Here is a 19465-nt window from a genome sequence, read left to right on the forward strand (position 1 = left end):
TGTTGTGCTAATGAATATTCCATTAATATAATCAGGCAGAATGCAGGATGTGAATAGAGATGAGTGAATGTCTTGTTCTTTCTGAGTCCAGTTGTGCAAACTTTTCTATGTTTAAACAATCTCTTCAAATTAATTTGGAAATACTTGTTTTATTGAGGTACTGTCACAGGATTTTACATTGCAGAGATGTATTTTTTTAGGGAAATTATCTTTACTTTCATAAATAATACTGCACTATCTTCTGGACTTCATACTGAGGGAGAGTGTTTTGCATGATTTTTGAGTAGTAGCTGAAGAAAATAGTAAATAAGCCTTTTAATAAAATACGCTGTTGTTATCAAATAATGAAGTGTAACAATTAAATTTTGATCTAGCAGGAAATGGAATTTTGTATTTGGCTGAGCATGTTATTAAATTTGAGTATTAGTGTTGAATTTCATCTATCCTCCAACTGAATCTCAGTTTAATAGGCTTATTTCTTGAATTATTTACTATGACAAAACGATGCTTCTCTGAATAATATTACTGGTTTATTGAACTTGAAAATATTTTGATTGAAGCTTGGTGCATTTTAATCCATATGGACTATGCAGTCAGTTATATGGTATTTTGTGCTCCCATGATCTTCTGCTAGAAGAAGTCATCTTAATAATGGAAGAATAGGTTAAATTTGTTTCCTTTAATGGAGTTCATTTTTTTCCTCTGAACACTTTGAACACATCTGTCTATAGGAAAAAGAACGGTGTCTCTGAAAAGTAATGACTTTGCCATTCATGAGGTGAAAACCAAATGTTGAAGGTCTGAAAGACAAAAGATTTCCTCAAGAAGAAATCCTGGAACATTCAGAATTGTATGGGATAGTATTATTGATACAGAAATATATATGGGATTATGGAACTGGAAAGTTTTCTTTATTAGCTCCACCAATATATTTTGTACTTCTTTAGAAACTGAATACCAACATTTTTAGTAAATTAGTCTCTTTATAGTTGAATGGTCAAGCACTGGTGTATCTCTCCTTTTATAAAAATCCTACCATAATTGCAAATTTCTCATCTCTTCTATCAGCATGCATTTGTCAAATATTTAAAGTAAGTTAGACCAGTTACTTGAAACCCCTTCCTAAATTGTTGTTAGAACGTCACCATAATGACTTTATGCAATATAGAGAAGGGAAGTTCTCCTGATGGTACAAAGAAGCCAGAAGAAAGTGAGCTTATTCCCGTGCAAAGCCATTTTGATCTATGTGATATATATTCTGATGGAAGTGACTTTCTTAGGTGGATCTCCAGTTATCACCTGTATATGAATTTGTAAAGATTGTAAGAGCACAATACAGGAGATTATAGACTCAGCTAAATGTTTGTTACATGGATTTAGGTTTTGACATGGAGGTGTACTCTGGCATTAAATGTGGTGGGGGAATGAACAGACTGGATATATTCCTTTAACTTTATCCTGAAAAGCGGGAAGTTTTAATTCTCTGCTAACTGAATGTTTTAGGCTAACCACTCCCTTAATTCATTCTGAAATTGGTTACATTTCTTCACTGTTGAAGCAAATGACATGTAGAATTGTAACTCATAACAGAAAATGGGATTCTTTATCATCATCCACTAGGAAAATTATTTCTGTATTTGCTCATTGGAGGTAAACTTACTTGATTGTGCTGTGCAAAGTTTAGGAAAAAAGAGAATTTGTTCTAAGGTCAGAATTGTTTCTTTTATTATATCTGACCTTTAGAACTTCATCTTAGATGCTGAGATTACTCTTACAGTCTTCTTCTATTTAGCATAGGATTAATAATGAAGAAGAAAAAACATCTAATTAAAATCACCAAGTAGATGTAGCAATCACAAATTTAATTAACTTCTAATAAAAATGTGAAAATTTGCTTAAGAAGCTTACTAAAAGAGAATATGAATATGTTTTTGTGCTAGAAAGTGTCGCCCTCTTCAAATTTATAGTACAATCATCTGCTCACTAAGCAAAACAATTGTTTATGTCTTCTGTTGCTAAGAAATTTCACTAATCAATTAAAACGTGAATCCTCAGGAAGCAAGGCGTGGGCAGTAGAGGGGAGAAGGCCAGTAGGGGTGAGCTCAAGCTTTCTTGTGAATACCATCAAAGCTTTTGTAGCTATTCATAGTGATCTTCCCTGGCAGTGGTAGGAAATTGGTACATATTTAGACAGTGGTTTTCTGTACATAAATTAACCTGATCTGGTTGTTATGGTATAGAACGCCCCCCAAAAAGGTTAAGTAACATCAAAATTTAAATAAAAAAGTAAAAAACAGTTTTAAAAGATAGACTTTGAAAATGAAATAATTTAAAAGATGCTGAAAGAGGTTCATCATTCAGAGACCATCAGGACATAGCTGTTAAAATATATCTGTATCCACTTATGGTTCCAATATCTTTATAGACCAACTTGCAGTGTTTTCAGTTATCCTAAATTCAAATATTATTTCCATTTGATACACAAATTTTTTATCTTTAAAACTAATTCTGACTCTGTAGCTACCTGCAAGTTTGAAAATAATCATTTATCACTGTTGCAGATCAGAAGTTTTGTGTGTTAGGACTTAGACAGAAATGCCTTCTCTTAGATCCCATTTTTCCTGTTAGTAGGAGGCTTTTGCTGCCTGACTGGACTGTACTGGGTGGGGAAAAAAAAGCTCAAATAGATATTCTGAATTTTTGTTACAGTATTTTGACACACTGGTTGTTTTCCTCTCTGTTTAAGACGCTTTAATGGGATTCTCCCACCCTGGGTCTCCAGGCTGAGATCCAATCACAGAAATGCTCCTGAGGCTCAGTTCTGTCCATGAGCTGTGGTCTGAGGATATCACAATAATGAAGTGATGATCACACACCAGCCAGGCTGCTGCACATTTGAACTCAGACAATGTGAGAACAGTTGATGAAATTTTAGTGCCATTCAGTACAAATCCAGAGTCTGGTTCTTGTTTGATACCAGACCTGGAGCATACTTGGAACCTGATCTCTGCTCCAACCTGATTCTGCAAAATAGTGTGCAAAGATAACGCCTTGTTCAGTTAACCCACCCTCTGACTCAGTAAAATTCCTTCAGTACAGAATGAACCTTTACATTTCCTGTGCCATGGCAACAAAATGTGCATTTTATGGTGGACTGTAAGTTTGGTATTTGTGCTTTGACTTTGGAGAAAGTATTTTCTTTACATCATTTATACTTCCTGCTTCATTGAAAATTCTTGTCAAATGAGAAGTCTATTCCTATCTTAATTATTCTCCTGACACACAAATGAATTGGAAGTGAGGTTTTAAAATTTCAATAATGTGAATTTCACATGTAATGCCTGACTTCTGGATTCCTCATGATAGTCTCCATGCATTTTATTCAACTTTTCAATTCCGTTTATTTCTTCTATGCTCTGAGCCAGACTGACCTTTGGATTTGTCAGGTTGTATTACAGGTAGTGTCCATATATGAAGAAATGGTAAAAGTTAAATTGGTACCAGACATGCTAACTGCAAAAACAAATTCTAAAGTGCACTAACAAAATCCTGTGATTACTTGCATGTACCATGTTGAGATATTACACAATTTTAGAAATATTCTTGTCTCAGATACACACTGGAAAATATATGATATATGTAAGAAAAGGTTTTGTCTTGCATAAAATAAATTTTGATTGTCAGACCATAGATGTAATGCATACATAATGGTAAATTCACAAGTAAAAGTTACCAGGAATGGAGAAAAGAACTTAAAGATTTCCACCAAATGATGAGAATAGGATAAAACACAGAATTAAAAACCCAAAGAAGAATTGTGAATGGGAAAATCATTGTTACTGATATCATGAGGTTGCTCATCCATTTTAGGATACCTTTTTCCAGTTTCAGAATGCATGTGTACAGAAGTTTTTCAGTGCATGAAGATCAACTCAGGAAATTCAGAATTCATATAGTGTATAGAATTTGTGAAAAATGTAATACAAAATGAATATACTTCCTGTAATTTGCGCAGAAAATAGCTATTATTGATTTTTACGGTTCAGTCTATGAGACTAAGTGTTCCCCACTCCAGATCTTTTTTCATTCCATGCTACATTAAAAACAAATACTTTTCAGTCTTCTGTTGAGAACATTCACATTGAAATATTCAATAACCACATACATCATATTAAGACAATACCATCCAACATAGTCAACAAAATACTTTTATCCTACAGTATGTCACAGTATATTGTTAGGTTAATTCTGTTTTTTTTTTTCTAGCATGTAATATCCAGTAGGTTGATAGATATCATAAATATAGCATGAATTAGTTGACATCATCATTTCCATTGTGATGGCCTCTAATTTCTCAGCACATATTGCTTTTTAGAGATTATTGCAGCACTTTCCTCATCAAATATGATGAATTTTGTGTATGTTGTATCATACACATTAGTACAAAATTATAATCTTTCTTTTTTTTCTCATGCTTTAATTTTCACAACTGCAGAAAACATAAAACAAAGAAAAAATTGCCAAGTAAGCAGGACAGCAGCAAACAAAACTTAGTTTCTCAGTTTTATAAGTATGGCATATCACAGAGTAACACTGGACAGAATGCTGGAATACCTAATGTCAAAGCCTATTTTATTTCAAAATATTTTACAAAGATTTAACATCCAGATCAAGGCATATTATGTTATACATCAGAATTTGTCCTCTTCCCTTCCATTTGGGAAAAAAATTTTGCCCATTTTTCTCTTTTCTCAATTTTCTTTCTATGTCTTAGAGCCCAAAGCATTTTGCTCTTCCTCTCTTGGATAATGATACTGTATGAAAATTTGTCCTGTTAACTTACAAGAGATTTTGCTTGGTTGTAAATTTATAAATTGATTTTACAATAACTAATCTAGGACTGTGTTTCTCTTTTCTCTGTGATTAGGTGTGTACTATCAAAAAGGTATAGCTTAATGTGATGTAGGCATTTTTAGGTTTGTTATATTTTACCTGCTTCATCCTTTTACATTTATTCTACTTTTTAAATATCTTTTTTATATAGTTCTAATTTAATCCTGTAATGGTTTTAATAGTGATTTAGACTTTATCCAGACATACAATATCTATTTATTCAATATTCTAAATAATCACCTTTATTCTAGATTTTTGCATTCCAGAAAGGATTTTTTTAATATTTGTCCTTATTCTTAGACATAATGTATAAGAGTAATCAAAAAATAGCTGTTGGTATCTCTCTTATTACAGCCATGGAATGCTTGTTTTAAAATAAAATTTAAAATAAGTAAAAACATTTAGCAGTATGATATATAAACTAGTATTTTCTGTGGAAGTATTAATTTGCTTGCAGATGGGTTCAGATGATACATTGCGTACTAGCTATGGAAAAAGTTGAAATATCTGTCATTCAGGTAATTAGAGGGTTTAATTTTGAAATCAAAACCAGACAAGAAAAACTGCAACTCTCTTTCTCTTTCCAGTTTGCTCAAATCACATTTTTATATTGATACCACTTAGTACTATTCCTTCACAAATAATGACTTCATATATTTATGCCTGGTACAACACTTGCAAGGTTTGTAGTTTGGTATTTTGTTTTCAATATACCTCTTTTCTTTTCTCTGTACATGCTTCTGTGGCATTTTATAATGTGGATGTTCATCCTGCCCTTACACATCTTTCTGAAGATTGAGAAAATGGAACAGTGCCCAAATATTATTAATGCATGTGTGAAAAATGTCAATTATCTTAGGTCTACAGAAGTGTTTCTCTAATTCTTGTATTGGTTTATCATATATTTTAACATCTAGCCATTTAGTCATTCTCCCTTAATGCTATGTACAATTTGGAGCCCAAACTTGTATGTCTGAAGAAGTGAAAAGAAACATGAACAGCTTGAAGTTAATAAATACAAGGACAAAGAGACTGGGAGAATTAGCAACTTGTATTTGATGTAAAATTATGTTATTTGAATTCACATTTGCTTTCTTGTGAAACAAATTTCTGCTCCTGAACACCTGAATACTACTGATTTTATATATGCTGTCAATATATATCTAGGAGATGTGCTGCCACTCTCTAATCCACAATGGCTGAGTAAAAAACAGACTTCTGATTTTCAGCACCATTGCTCTTGTTACAGAAAAGTTATCTTTGGGATTTCCCAAAGGGCATTATAAGATTAGTTTCCTTGTTATAAACTATCAGACTCCTTCATGTGCATTCTGCTGTTAAATAATAGTTTGTACACTAATTAAGATAAACCACATAACAAAACCCCACTGACACCATAGCAATTAATAACACAGAGCATCAGTTGTTGGAATGTATTTTATGTTAACTTGATGGTACAAAGGTAATAATGACCACGTACAATATTGAGTACAAATGCATGTCCCAGTTCTGCATTGATTTTTGAGGACTTAACCCCCAATTTTCTCATTATATAAAATAAGATGCCTATAATTTTCTCATGGTATAAACAATAAACTTTTAAAATTTTTATAGAATTCTCTGTGTAAATTAAGTATTTGCAACTGTTCTTTGCTAAACTCTTCTTTTTAATGTTTGTTTTATTTTGTCAGAGAATGATTGATGCTACATAATAGAACATGCATCAGTATCCAATAAGTAATTACATTTTGTTTCTCAAAATCTTTTTCACTACATGGTTGCTTAGGTAATTGATTGTTACTTATTTTAGAGAAGGCATTTCCAATTTCTAGACTGATAATTTTAGTAAGTGTGGAAGTGCATTTAGAAGCTTTTTCTTTCTTCTTTTTTTTTTTTTTCAGTGTTGGTTTGCTGGCTTATATTGGTCCTCAAATAGACCAGTGGTGACAAAGAGTTCACTAAAATAGATTGAGTATTAGGAGGCGGTATGGCTGGATTTTTCTTCCCAAATTTGGGTTATTTTCCTAGAAATTCTTGATCGTTTCCTGACTTTTTAGTCCCCAGCTGTATGTGATAACCTGAGGAAATGGTCAATAGCACACAGGTGGGGAGGCTGCTTTGGAGGAGTCAAACCCTGTACGTGGTATAAAGGTGCTCACACAGGGGTAGAGCCTTTCTCGTTGTCAAAGTGACCATATTGGCTGGAACTTCTCTTCAGAAAAAGGCAGCAGTGTATGAGGTCATGTATCAAAGATTTTTGAGTGGGTTTTGGTTTTATGTATGTAGAGGAATTAATCTGTGGGATTTTCTGTGTGGTAGTTAGGGCACTGTAATTGCTGTGCTGTAGAAACTTTCTAAAGGATATGTATACACGTGTTCATCTCCAGACAGTCATTATTGAGTATGCAGTGGAAGTCAGAAATGGAGTGCAAGTTTTCCAGGAAGTGGGTATGTTATCTCTATATTTTATGCACAGTGTAGACCTAGGGGTGCAATTAGGTAGAATACTTCTTCTAAAGTGACTTATGAAGAGGCAACTATACCAGCATGTTGATTAATGGAAGGACTAGAACAGTTCAGAACTGTCTTTGTGACACAGGAACTGAAATTTCAGTTAAAATATTTCTGCCAATATTGCCTAGTTGTTTGCTGAAGAAATTGCTAAATTGGGTGGTGTTGTTTCTGTAGTTTTGGTAGGCTTAGCTGGGAGAAGGAGTTCACCTTTGATTTCTTTTTTAGTTCCAAAAAATGTACATACTAGTAGAAATCTCTAACATTTCTTTTTTGGGTTGAAGGATTTAATATTTCCTTATTTAATTGACTGTTACTGCTTTGTAGAAATTGTGAGATGTGTTCTGTGTCACAGTGAATTCAGAAGTACTTTGCATAGTCTGTCTTGTCCCTAAAAATAGATATGAAATTCTGTCAAGTAAAAAATCTTCTTGCAGTGGTTGTTGTTGATGTATTAAAGTGGTGTTCACTAAAAATATATAGATTAATTATTCTATAAGAATTAATTTTTTTATTATTTTAAAACCCAATGTAAAGTTCTGGCATTTTTTACTGTATGAAAAGAATAATAAACTTGTAGTCACCTATGAGCACACGTGCACATACACAGATATTTGTACAAATGACCTGAAGGAATGGCCTGAAGTTGCGTCAGGGGAGGTTTAGATTGGATATTAGGAAAAAATTCCCTGTGGAAAGGGTTGTTAGGCATTGGAACAGGCTGCCCAGGGAAGTGCTGAAGTCACCCAAGTGACTCAAAAAATGTGTTCAAGACTTTCAAAAAGAGCTCAAAAAACATGTGCACGTCATTTGGGGAAATGGTTTAGCAATAAACCTGGCAATGCTGCCTTACCTGTCAGACTTGGTGATTTTTAGAGGCCTTTTCCAAACTTAACAATTCCATGTTTCTATTTCATGGTTTTGAGGACTGGAATCCTGCTTTCTGTGTATGTGGCGTTAGCAACAGTGGTTTTGGAAGGATAGTGCACATGGACAGGTAATAATACATGTTTATGGTGCCTAGTAGGTATTTGAGTTTAATCTATTTTCTGAACTTTGAAAATATCTCCTAAAAATAACACAGTGAGAAAATAAAGTGAAGAGAGTGAGGCAAGGGGCAGGAGGGTGTTTCAGAAGTAGTAAACTTACTAGAATCAATTTCCTGAGTTTAGAGTTCTTATGAGACCGTTCCCTGCTCTAACATCGAGTGTTGGAGTGTGTGGGAAGAGGGAGAGATTTTCGTGGTGAGGGAGGAGGAGTAAGTTGTTTACTTGGGCTTTTTTTAACAAACAAAACTTTGACAAGGCTTGTGATTCTAGGGGAGTTGACTGTGACTATAATGATTCATTCTTGTCTGTCATTTTAGACTGTCATGTGCTACACTTTGAAAATAGGATGTAAAAGCGCATGACTACTGTCCCAGCAGGCATCTCACAAAGATCTGCATAGTATTTTCTGAGCCCATCTCAATGAAAAATTTATTTTTTAGCTAAATTAATATTGATATGCTGATTCGTGTTTATGCTCTGAGTTCCATCTGCATTATTGATTTATGTATGGTTGGCATACTATATTTCAAATATATCAAGGAAAGCTTATAAATTTGTTGAACTATAATTGAATATAGTACAGATGGGATCATACCATTATTTCCTGACTGTGAGTTATAAGAATCCCATTTTTAAACTTTCATAGCTCTACATAAGAGTTAGTTCGTTATTCTAAATTATTGTTATTGTGCTCCCATAATGTTCCAGAAAGTGAAGGAACTTACAGGTGTTAATTGAGTTTCCAAATCATCAGTGGAGGAATTTACAGTTTTGAATACCAGGTTAGTTTGTAATGAAACACTTAAGCTCTGCTTTACAGAGAAAAGAATTCTGCACAGATATTCATTGTTTGACTTCATAAATGGACAGTCATTCTTTGTGAAGTTAATTGGCTTCATAATCTTGTTTTAGTGAATGAAACTCGTACACGGCTTTCTTTAGTTTCTGGGAAAACTTCATGGTGAAATTAGGAGGGATTTCCTTAATGAATTTGAGAAAAACAAATGTGTCTGGACTCTTCATCCAGACTTTTTACTGCTTTCTTCTCTCGAGTAATGAATAACTAAACATAATTTAAAACAATATAAACCAAAAGTTACAATTGTACTTAAAATAGCTAGAAATATTCAGTACTTCAGTAGGATTCTTGAATCTGATGTTTTTTCAAATGCTAGTGAAAAGTGTTGAATTTAGGGATATAAGAAGAGTTGCAAAGGGTCAGTCTAAAATTCTATTTTGGCTTGTTTCTTACCTCTGGTAGGAGTCTAGTAGGTTGGAAGTTTTGGGAGAGAACTATATATAGAAATGGAAATGTAGCAGTACATCTCATTTATATGCACCTTGTAAGCCTCATGGATTTCCTCAACAACAGACTGTGGCCAGAAGATGGTAAATACAGGAAAATGGTTCCTTTTTTGAGAAAAAAATTACCTCAACTTTTGATACCTCTTAATGGCTTAGTCTTAATTGTCTAAACCATCTTAATGGTTTAGGTCTTATCCCCCACTTGGATTTATGTGTTCACTATGCTATATTATGTTTGTTATTCTATGTAGAAGTAGTTCTTTTTCTTAGTGTGCCGAGAATGCACATGTACAAACCTGTGAACAGGAGTGATGATAATTGTTAACAAGTCCACATCCTCTCTGTGTGCATGGGAATACATATTTATACAATATCAAAATACAGTCCTGGAGTTTTTCTGCCATTAATCTTGTACTGAATTTCTTTTTGTACACCTTGCATTACTGCTAAGAAGAAAAAAAGAGGAAAAATAAATTGGCCAATTGTTTCAGCTCGAAACAGGCTGTAGGGTATGAATTTGGATAGACAAGATAACAATTCGTCTCCTAAATGTAGGTTAAAGCCCTTCAGACCAGAACTCTGATGAACCAGAACTAAAACCCACAATGGCTAATTCGATATGTACAGGTCATACAGTGGATGTAACAGCTGTGTAGTGCATGCTTCACTGACCAGCATATGCTGCTATTTTAAAGGAAAAGAGTAATCTTAGGACTTGGCACTTGAAGAAAAAAATTGCATTTCTGTGACATTTTATTGCAGAAAGTCTCCTGTATTTCATAAGCTCTGTTTGATCAGTACTGTGTAAAGTGTCTTAACAGATTCAAAACTCTTACTAAATATAGTCTAGCAAAGTTGCATGTAATTATCAGAGTCATTGAACTGGAGGGTTATTTACAGCTATGTTGTGTTTCTTCAGCCTTTGTCACTGCACTTTGGATGATAGCAGTCACCTGCAAAAATGCCACTGAATATCAAACATACTATTTAAGTAGTACTGATCATTTAAATGTGTAAATTCCTAATTTCCACATAGAATAAAATTAAATATGTATTCCAAACTATTGTAGTAGCTGCTGTTCACCAGAACTATGGTTTTCAGTCTTGTGCACTTTCAGAGTACAGATGCCAACTGATTTGGCATCTGTATTTTAATCCTTACTTTTCAGAAATTTCATGTCTGATTTTAGTGAAGTCTGTAGTAAATAAATGTCTAACTTGAGTATATGTCAGAATGTATGTAGTATATTTAAAGTTCATTTAACCCTTAGAGTGGAGTTCAGTTTAATTCTGTCAAATAACAAATCCAATCAGAGGGAGCATCAAGCTTCAGCAGTAAGTTTTCCTCCAGTGCAACTACAAGAATTTCTGTAAGGAGGGAACTTTCAAAGAGAATCAGACCCACTGGGTACCTTTTCTACAGTTCTTCTCAGTGTGTTGGTTCTTGGGAATTCATTAATCTGTGGAAAATCACTCTAGACATAGCTGCAAACTAGCAGTGAATGTTACAATCTATTGATAATTGATTTTCTGCAATAAAGGCTCAGAAAGCCTACTGCTGTACCATTTGGGCCTGATTTACCCTTGTAAAATCCCAATGAAATCACTGCACTGAAGTCTATATTTATTTTGGGTAACAGTATGTGTATTCTGAAAACATCTTGTCCCTTTTCAGTTAATACTTAAAAAAACCCAAAAAAGCAAACATAAAGTGACTAGGGCGCAATTATTAATTTCCATTTAAAAAAACACTAATAAGTTGTTTTTCATTTAGCATTAAACGCAGTCATACTCTAATATAAATCAACCTTAAACCATCAGCAAAAGTATGATAACTCAGACTCTATAAGCATGAACTGGTAACCGGGTGCTTTTTGTAATCATCTGCTAATCCTTGATTTATGCTCACACCCGTTTCTCTACCTGCAATTGCTCTGGCAATTCTGTTTCTTCTACACCACTATTGCCACTAGGAAGAACAAGATACATAGATGATGCTGATTTTCTTTCAATATGCTTTCTGTTTACAGGACATTTGTACAGTCAGGAAAAGCTACCATGCATTTGCTGATTTCTCAGTGTCCTTGAAAGTGGTACAACAGTAAATCTGTTTTGCCTCATATTTCAGTCCAATGGGTAATGGAATTTTTTAATAATTATAATGAAAAATACCTGAGAATAAGCATCCTTTAAAATGAAATGGGTCTTCTGCAACTGGGAAATGGGTAGGAGAATCAAAAGTGAAATATACCTTCTGTAGGCAAAATGTGCAGATGTGTCATGTGAATCTGTTATATAACCTGAAGAGTCAGGGAGGAGATGTTTATTCAGCTCAGTGAACAAGTACTGGAGTCAGGTTCAAAACTTTAGGACACTAAATTAAACATCATCAGTGCCAGAAAGGAGCAGGCTACAGCTTTCACATACAGCTATGGTGATGTCTTCATGCAGCTATGAAGAAGAAAAAAGTGTAAGAAAATTCTTCTAGGACTAAAACTCTTTTTCTCCTGTGGTCCAGCAGGTTCTGTGCTGCTGTGAAAGCATGCCATACTTATTTACAAAGAAGAACTAGTGATATGAACTCCATTTTACTTAGCAGTTGAAAAGATTTGAAAGAGCACTCTCTCCTCTGTAGGTGTCAACATGTAGATATTAAAATTATGCATCAAAATTAAAATAATGCCAAAAAAATGTGGTAAAAAGTAATAAGCTCTGAGCTGCTCAAGTTATTATCTTGGAAATAAGTTTCTAGTGACTCTCTATGCATGGTTTCTTGTATCAATTTAAAGGTTTTTCCTACATGCAGACCTCGAGAAAAATTAATCTGAGTGAATTTTGAAAGTGTTTAAGTGAAACTCTAAGTAGGCACCCTTATCCAGAATCAAAGTAGTTTTGACTCAGTTCAGCTGAATTGAATTAATTTAGAAATGAATTCAGCTAAATTGAATTAAGGCCACTTACTTATGAAGGAAGGTATCAACAAGAATGTCTAAGTACAGTTTATTAACTTTAAGACTTTTAATAACTTGTTGTAACTTTTATTGATCATCGCTTACGCAGGTAAGTGATTTTGATCATTCTTAACACAGGTACACTCTCCAAAGATTTTCCTGTGGAGTGTCAGAGGCTCATTCTATAATAATTCTGCCATATAGAACAATTTTGTATTTCTTTGCTTAATCAGTATTGAAGACTTACTTTTCCTTTTCCTCTTTCTCCATCTCACCTTGTTATTCATGCTAGTCATATTTTCATCTGTTAATCCATGCAGGACGGACTGACTGACCTGTCATTGTCCCAGTAAGAAATTTGTATGTAGTCAGTTTACACTGTGGAACTGCATACTGAAAAGTGCTGTATGCTTTTTCTCCCATGGCCTCACTATAGCTCAAAAAGCTACTTAACAACCTGAAGTGGACAATTGCAAAATGCAATGTGCAGAAATTATTGGTGAGGCTTCAGAGCCTAAACATGTGCTCAGGGTGATTTGCTTGGCAGTAACATCTTTGAAATGTCATTATCAACAGTTTCATACTGTTATGTAATAGTAGCTGTCTTAGCAGGCCCTTTTACAGTCCCTTGCTCCCTTGTATTAACATTAATTTTAAGAAATACCATGAAAGGATAGAAGAGAATATTCCAGGGTTGATTTTTATGAGCTATGAATGGCAACAAAATGAAAATGCAGTAAAAGATAAATTTACTGCAGTTACGTTACATAACAGGGTCATGCAGGCAAGCCAGGCAAAGCACAATCTAAAATTTAGTAAATATACAAATTAATTCCTCAGATTTTATCTCTATAAAGTAAACAAGCATGCAAATCTTGAGTTAAGCTGAATAAAGGAAAACTCTGTGAGGAGCCTCAGGTACATAATATTTTCATAAATCTGCTGACAGAGCATGTCAAGACAGCCAGCTGCTTTTGTCATCTTATATCTGTTTATATTTTCCTATAGAATTGGCTCCTGAGTACATATTTTGTAGTACAAGCACATTATAACCCTTAAGCAGCAAGATAATTGCTTAGAGCTGATTCAGTTAGACTGTTTGTTGGAATAAATCCTGCTCCTTACTGCCTGATCACAGGAAGCTTTGCAGGCTCTGTGGCTGTTTTGTAAGGACTCACAAATCTCATACTCTCTGAAAGAAGTATCTGCATTTTCAGGTTCATAGTACCTAACTGTGTTCAGACAAACTTGGAATTTCTTGTGTTCCAACAGGTTGTGAGGCCTGCAGGGTAGGATGAGTCAGAGTAGTGAATCCATCATAGCTGTACCAGTTACCAGCCCAAGTACAGGAATGTTAGAGTAGCAAGTCCTGATTCAGTGATTATTGGCATGACAGGCCATTTTCTTTCTGATTGACTTTCTAGAGCATTAATACACACAAATGCCTATTAAAAGAGCCTTCTATGAAGGAGTTAGAATTTATTTTATTATCAGTTACTCTGGGAATTTCATGTGTTCTGACACTGTCACAGTGCCATCCTCTTTCTTTTCTACATGCTACATCATCTCTGAAAAATTAGTTTTTTAAGAAAATAACCTATGGATTTTTTTTTTTTCCTTTAAATCCTTGCTTAAGAATTCCTTAGAACTTAAGTCAGGCCACCTGAAGCCTTGGCCATGAGGAATTTGCTTATTAATTGAGCAAGCCTTGAATAGTCACTAGAAATTAAGACAATCAGATCTGTTCTCACCTATTTCTCTTCCACTAGTTTTTCAGTTTCTTCTATGACATTTTTATTTCCCTTTCTTTTACTGTGGTATGTCCTTTCTTTTAGGATTTAGTTTTTCCATTGATTCTGATTCCTCTAGAGGAAGGCAGTACATGATAAACTGATCAGGTAATTTGTTTTCCAGTAATGTCCTAATGCACTGCTTATCACTTCAGCTGGTATTTAGCTCGTTTGGGCTATTTTTTTTTTTTCCTTTCTCTTCTCTTGGCAAAAGCAGCTGTCAGGCACATCTTGCCCTTTGGCTGCTTGTGATGCTTCTGCTTAGGCTCTGCAGAAAAGGTGATTGCCATCCTGTAACAGGCAGGAAAACTCACTAGAGAGGAGGTCGGGGTAGGGACTGAATACACAGCTCCACTTTTACTGTGCAGATTTTCAAGAAATTGGTGGTTTGTTATCATATAAAGGCAGAATGTCATCTCTTAAGTGATGTGCTGCTCACACCAGAGAAGGGTTTGAAAAGTCTGTTATTGAGGCTTTTTTCAGTAATTACAAAAATTATTGTTATGATTGCCTAAAGTTAAAATTATTTTTAATGTTAGAATCTTCAATTAAAATCTAAAAATAAAATCCAGTGGGAATTTTGGACATAATAAATAATATGATAAATAATACTGAATTGTTCCAGTTAGCTTTAATTCTTTGAATAGTCTTCCCATGATTCTCCAAGCTAGATACAATACAAATATAATACTGTACAAAATAGTAGGCAGACTCTATATCATGATTATATTTGATAAATTCAAAAAGATGTCTGTTTGCTGGAGAAAAAGAAGGCAATTTGTTTTTTTTTCTTTCTATATTTACTTAGCACACAATCAAAATAAAAAATATATCATTACTGGGGAAGTTTTGTTCCTTAGACCCAGTGGTTTCATATGGTCTCTGCTCTTGCAGCTACTCTCCAAAGCAGTGTGGCTCAGAAAAACTTGGTTAATGGCAATAACTGACAGATGTGACTTCTCTCTGGGACTTTCATCAAAATATACCTATAATTTTAAACCTTTATGAATATTGATGGTGATGCTTACCTTACTCGCTTTAGATAAGATTTTTTTACAAATATTCCAAATTACATTTGTCACAGCAATAATAGTGGCAATCTATGCACCTGCTTGATGAAACTATAAGCAAACAAGTTGGAGAAAGATTTTTAGACGTATTTATTGGCTAAGCATTTCTGTGTTTTTCTTTTACTTCAATGAAACCAACAAAGGTTTTTCAGGTGGCAGAATATGTTGCACTGTCTCTGATCTCAGTTTTCAAAGGAAGGAATTATAGAAGCATATACTCAGTATTGATACTATTATTCTTTTTTTGTTTGTTTGTTTTTTTAAATACAGTTAAAACATATTTCACATTGCTAGAGACAAATTCTTGTCACGAGTTCCCGTACAAAGGTAGCCCAATAGAAGACATTGACAAAGGTCAGCACAACATTGAAAATGTTACTAAAATGTTGAAAGTGTACAGGGTCAGGTATTACAATAAATGACCAGTAGCTTTGAAAAATAATGAAATTAGCTCTGAACACAGCAATATGTTTATTAGCATTCTACTCAGAAATGTATGTGTGCTTTTAAAATTGTACATGCACTGCATAATGCATGTAAAATAGAGAAAAGTGGTTTTGTCAAGTGAATTGAAAACAGATTGATGCTGAGATAAAAATTGCTTGAAGGACACAAGGGAAGGATTCTGCCTCAAGGGGACAGGTCCATTTTTGCCCTGGTAAATCTCATGTAAGCTTGGAGTAATCTAGATGCAACTTAGAGGTTTTTTTACAAGTAACACACAGCGTTGTGGAGAAGGGAGGAGAATTTTATTAGTTAAGTTATTGGATAATGCTTTGTCAAAAAATTAGTCATTGTTTAACAGGTAGGTTAAAAGCTGGCTTCCACTGAAAAGCAAGAGTTCTCACTGTTTCAGGGCAATAGGATGTCATTCTGATTTTAGATGTTTGGGAAAGGAATAGTACAATGTCCTAGCAAAATAGTTCAGAGTGTAACCTACTAATGCTGCTCCAGAAATTTTATAGATATATGGACTTGGAGCCTCAGTATTATGAGTAATTATATTCACAATATGCATGTGTAGAATAATGGGAAAGAATGATTGTGGGTGTTTACCAGTAATACACCTTATCAGGAATTCATGGGAAGGATTTCAAGAGATGGAAAGTATTATTCCCACATGCTCTGATAGAATTTGAGAGTTAAGAGCCATATGAAAAGTATATTTTGGTAATAATAAAAAATTAAATTAAATTGGTTTGCTTTTGGGAAAGCTTTATTAATTTACTTTTTTCCATGGTCGTCTAACATTTCAGCCAAGATAACAATGTGGAGGTAAAACCTTCAGGCTTTGCAGCTATAGAAAATTCTTCAGCTTCTACTGAAATTTTTTGCACCAAACTTGGAAAACCAATCCAAATATTACTCCTGTGTTATGTACAAGATTAACCAAGCAGCCTTCAATTAATGTATTTAGTATTCACCTGTTTGCCTTTACATCACTGATGTTTTTGTTGTGAAAGCACTAATTATTTTCCTTCAAATTAAAGAAATTCAATGACTGATCATTAGACAAACTCCTTGGAGACCATCCCTGTGACAGCTAGACAGATAATTAGAAAACAACTAAATTAGATAATTGGGGAAAACTGATAAATACACATGGAGCTAGACATTCTTTATATTGTTGATTTGCCATAGAATCTTTTTGCTTGGCAAAGTTCTTCTGTTATTTAAATATGTGTAATACAAACCATGTAAAAATAGCTCAGCAACTGCTCCATGAACGTTTTTATAAATACCTAAATTAAAATAATGACTACTGCTGACATAAGTTTAGAGGAGCTGGATAAAACCTTACTCATTATATTTCAGTTTTTCTTGTTTCAGTCCTAAATACACAAATTGATCAAACTAAATTTTTAATAATTTTAATTAAATAGGATAATAGATGTGCAGTGCATTCACAGTGCAGTCACTGTGCATAGCTTAATAGAAAACAATCATAAAAGCACTGCAAAGTCACTGACAAGAACTGATCATCTGAGCACGAAGATTCACATACTGCACACCTATTGAAAAGTACCTGTTCACTCATTCTGACAGTCATGTCTTCTAGAGTTTTATATTTAAACAATGGAATAGTTCTTCATTATTATAAAGTTCTTTATTATTATGAGTTCTTAATTTAGTAGTCCTTTTGTAGGGTTTTTGATCTATGATTATTTGCAATGATTCAATCTAATTGTGGTAAACTGGATTAATCAGCACTTGCCTAATTTTCACTTTTCTTTAACAAAAGTTAGGTCATATCAGACTAATAACTTCCAATTGTTAGACCATCGTGTGAGTCAGCCAAAGAGTAACTTTTATTTTCCTGATTACTGACAGTGCAGTCTTATGTGGGGGGAAATGACTCATGTTACCAGGATTGGAGACCACAGGTCCTTTTCTGGAAAGGACTGTGATTAAGGAAGGTGTGCCCACCTTTGCACTGTTAATTTTGGCATGAAGAGCAGGCAGTAACTCAGTGAAAGTGCTCTCTGCTTTTCTTGTCTCTGCAGATTGTAGAAAATAGAGGTCTGCAGTCGCATTATTCTTGTTAGATGTAATCTGAGTTTTTAGGTTTTTTTCTGAAATGTTCACTAGACTGAATTTAGATGGGGAGGCTGAAATAAATAATTATTTATTTGATGTGACTGATGTATTCCATATTGACCTTAGGAGGATCAAAGAGATTTACTATGAGTAAGGCCAAGTGATGGACAAAATCATAAAGGAAAATACAACCTCTCTTAAAGCCTCAATGTTACCAATTCTTATCAGAGAAATAAATCTGTGCTTTTGTTATAAGAGAAGTGAGATATTTATCACTGCTCTTTCTGTCTAGAAATAGCCAACTTTCCATATTAAGAATCTATGGACTCGGGGGTGAGCAGATCTGTTGCTGTGAAATTGTGTATTTCTGTTCATGGCCTAGACCAGTCTGATGGCAGATGGCTGTTTTCAAGCCTACTTACAGAAAATTAGTCTACAATAACAGAAAATAGGAGCTGAGACTTTAAAATATGCTTGCAATTGTTAGCGTGTAAGTGATGCATCAAAAGTCTAAGTTTTGAAAGGTGTGAGTAATTGTGATGCAAATAAAATTGAAGTCTGTTCCCAGAAAAAAAGCATTACTATTTATCTTAAGTTTTATGTAAATAATTTCTTTTCTGTTGTAGTTAGCATAGGTTTGATGTGAAATCTTTATAAAATATGCCTTACCTTCTTTCACATGGTGAGCAGCTAGAAAGTCAGAGCTGGAAATTTTACTGCTACTCTTCCACATATGTAGATTAATTCCATGGCTTTTTCAAAAGCTTGAAATTTTAATGCTTCAGCATTTGCCATAATGCACAAAGAACTTTTGAGAAAGATACTGGGATAAGGGAAGAAGGAACCGGCAATTACTATTTGTCTGAATATATTAAGTTTTGACCTAAAGAGAGACCCCTAAAGACTGATGTGGCAATTCAGTTTTCATATCCTTTTCATCTTTGTTCTTCTTTTGTCTGTCAAGAGGGACAGTATGGTTTCCAGATCTACTTGTGATATTGTGTTGTGTTTGTGTGTACAAATGAACAGCAAGAACAAAACAAAAGCATGTAAAAAAATCTGTGTGAAACATTGATTGAAAGGCTGGGTAATTAAGATGTTTGACTACTAGTTTTAAATCTAGATTCATTCTGGTACTGTAAACATGAAAATTCCTGAATAATTACATTTCTAGCTGACAAATATGGAAAGAAATTCTTTTCTCTTGTGAAAGCCACAAAGACTAAAGAGTTTGGGGTAATTAATTCCTGTGCTTGCCCTTCACTGTATTTACAGAACTTGATGGAAAATGCACTGCAATTAATTTAGATCTTCAGTCTTTCAATCCTTTTACTTGGCTTTCTGATCACTTATCACCT

The 19465-nt window shown here is 34.0% G+C and overlaps 1 protein-coding gene across 1 annotated transcript in view; it reads left to right on the top strand.

Moving 5' to 3' along the window:
• Positions 1-19465, top strand: part of LOC134421944 (adhesion G protein-coupled receptor A3-like) — a 252236-nt gene that overhangs the window by 142875 nt on the left and 89896 nt on the right. The window lies entirely within an intron of this gene.

The sequence above is a fragment of the Melospiza melodia genome, chromosome 9 (assembly GCF_035770615.1).
Source record: "Melospiza melodia melodia isolate bMelMel2 chromosome 9, bMelMel2.pri, whole genome shotgun sequence".
NCBI classification, from domain to species: Eukaryota; Metazoa; Chordata; class Aves; order Passeriformes; family Passerellidae; genus Melospiza; species Melospiza melodia.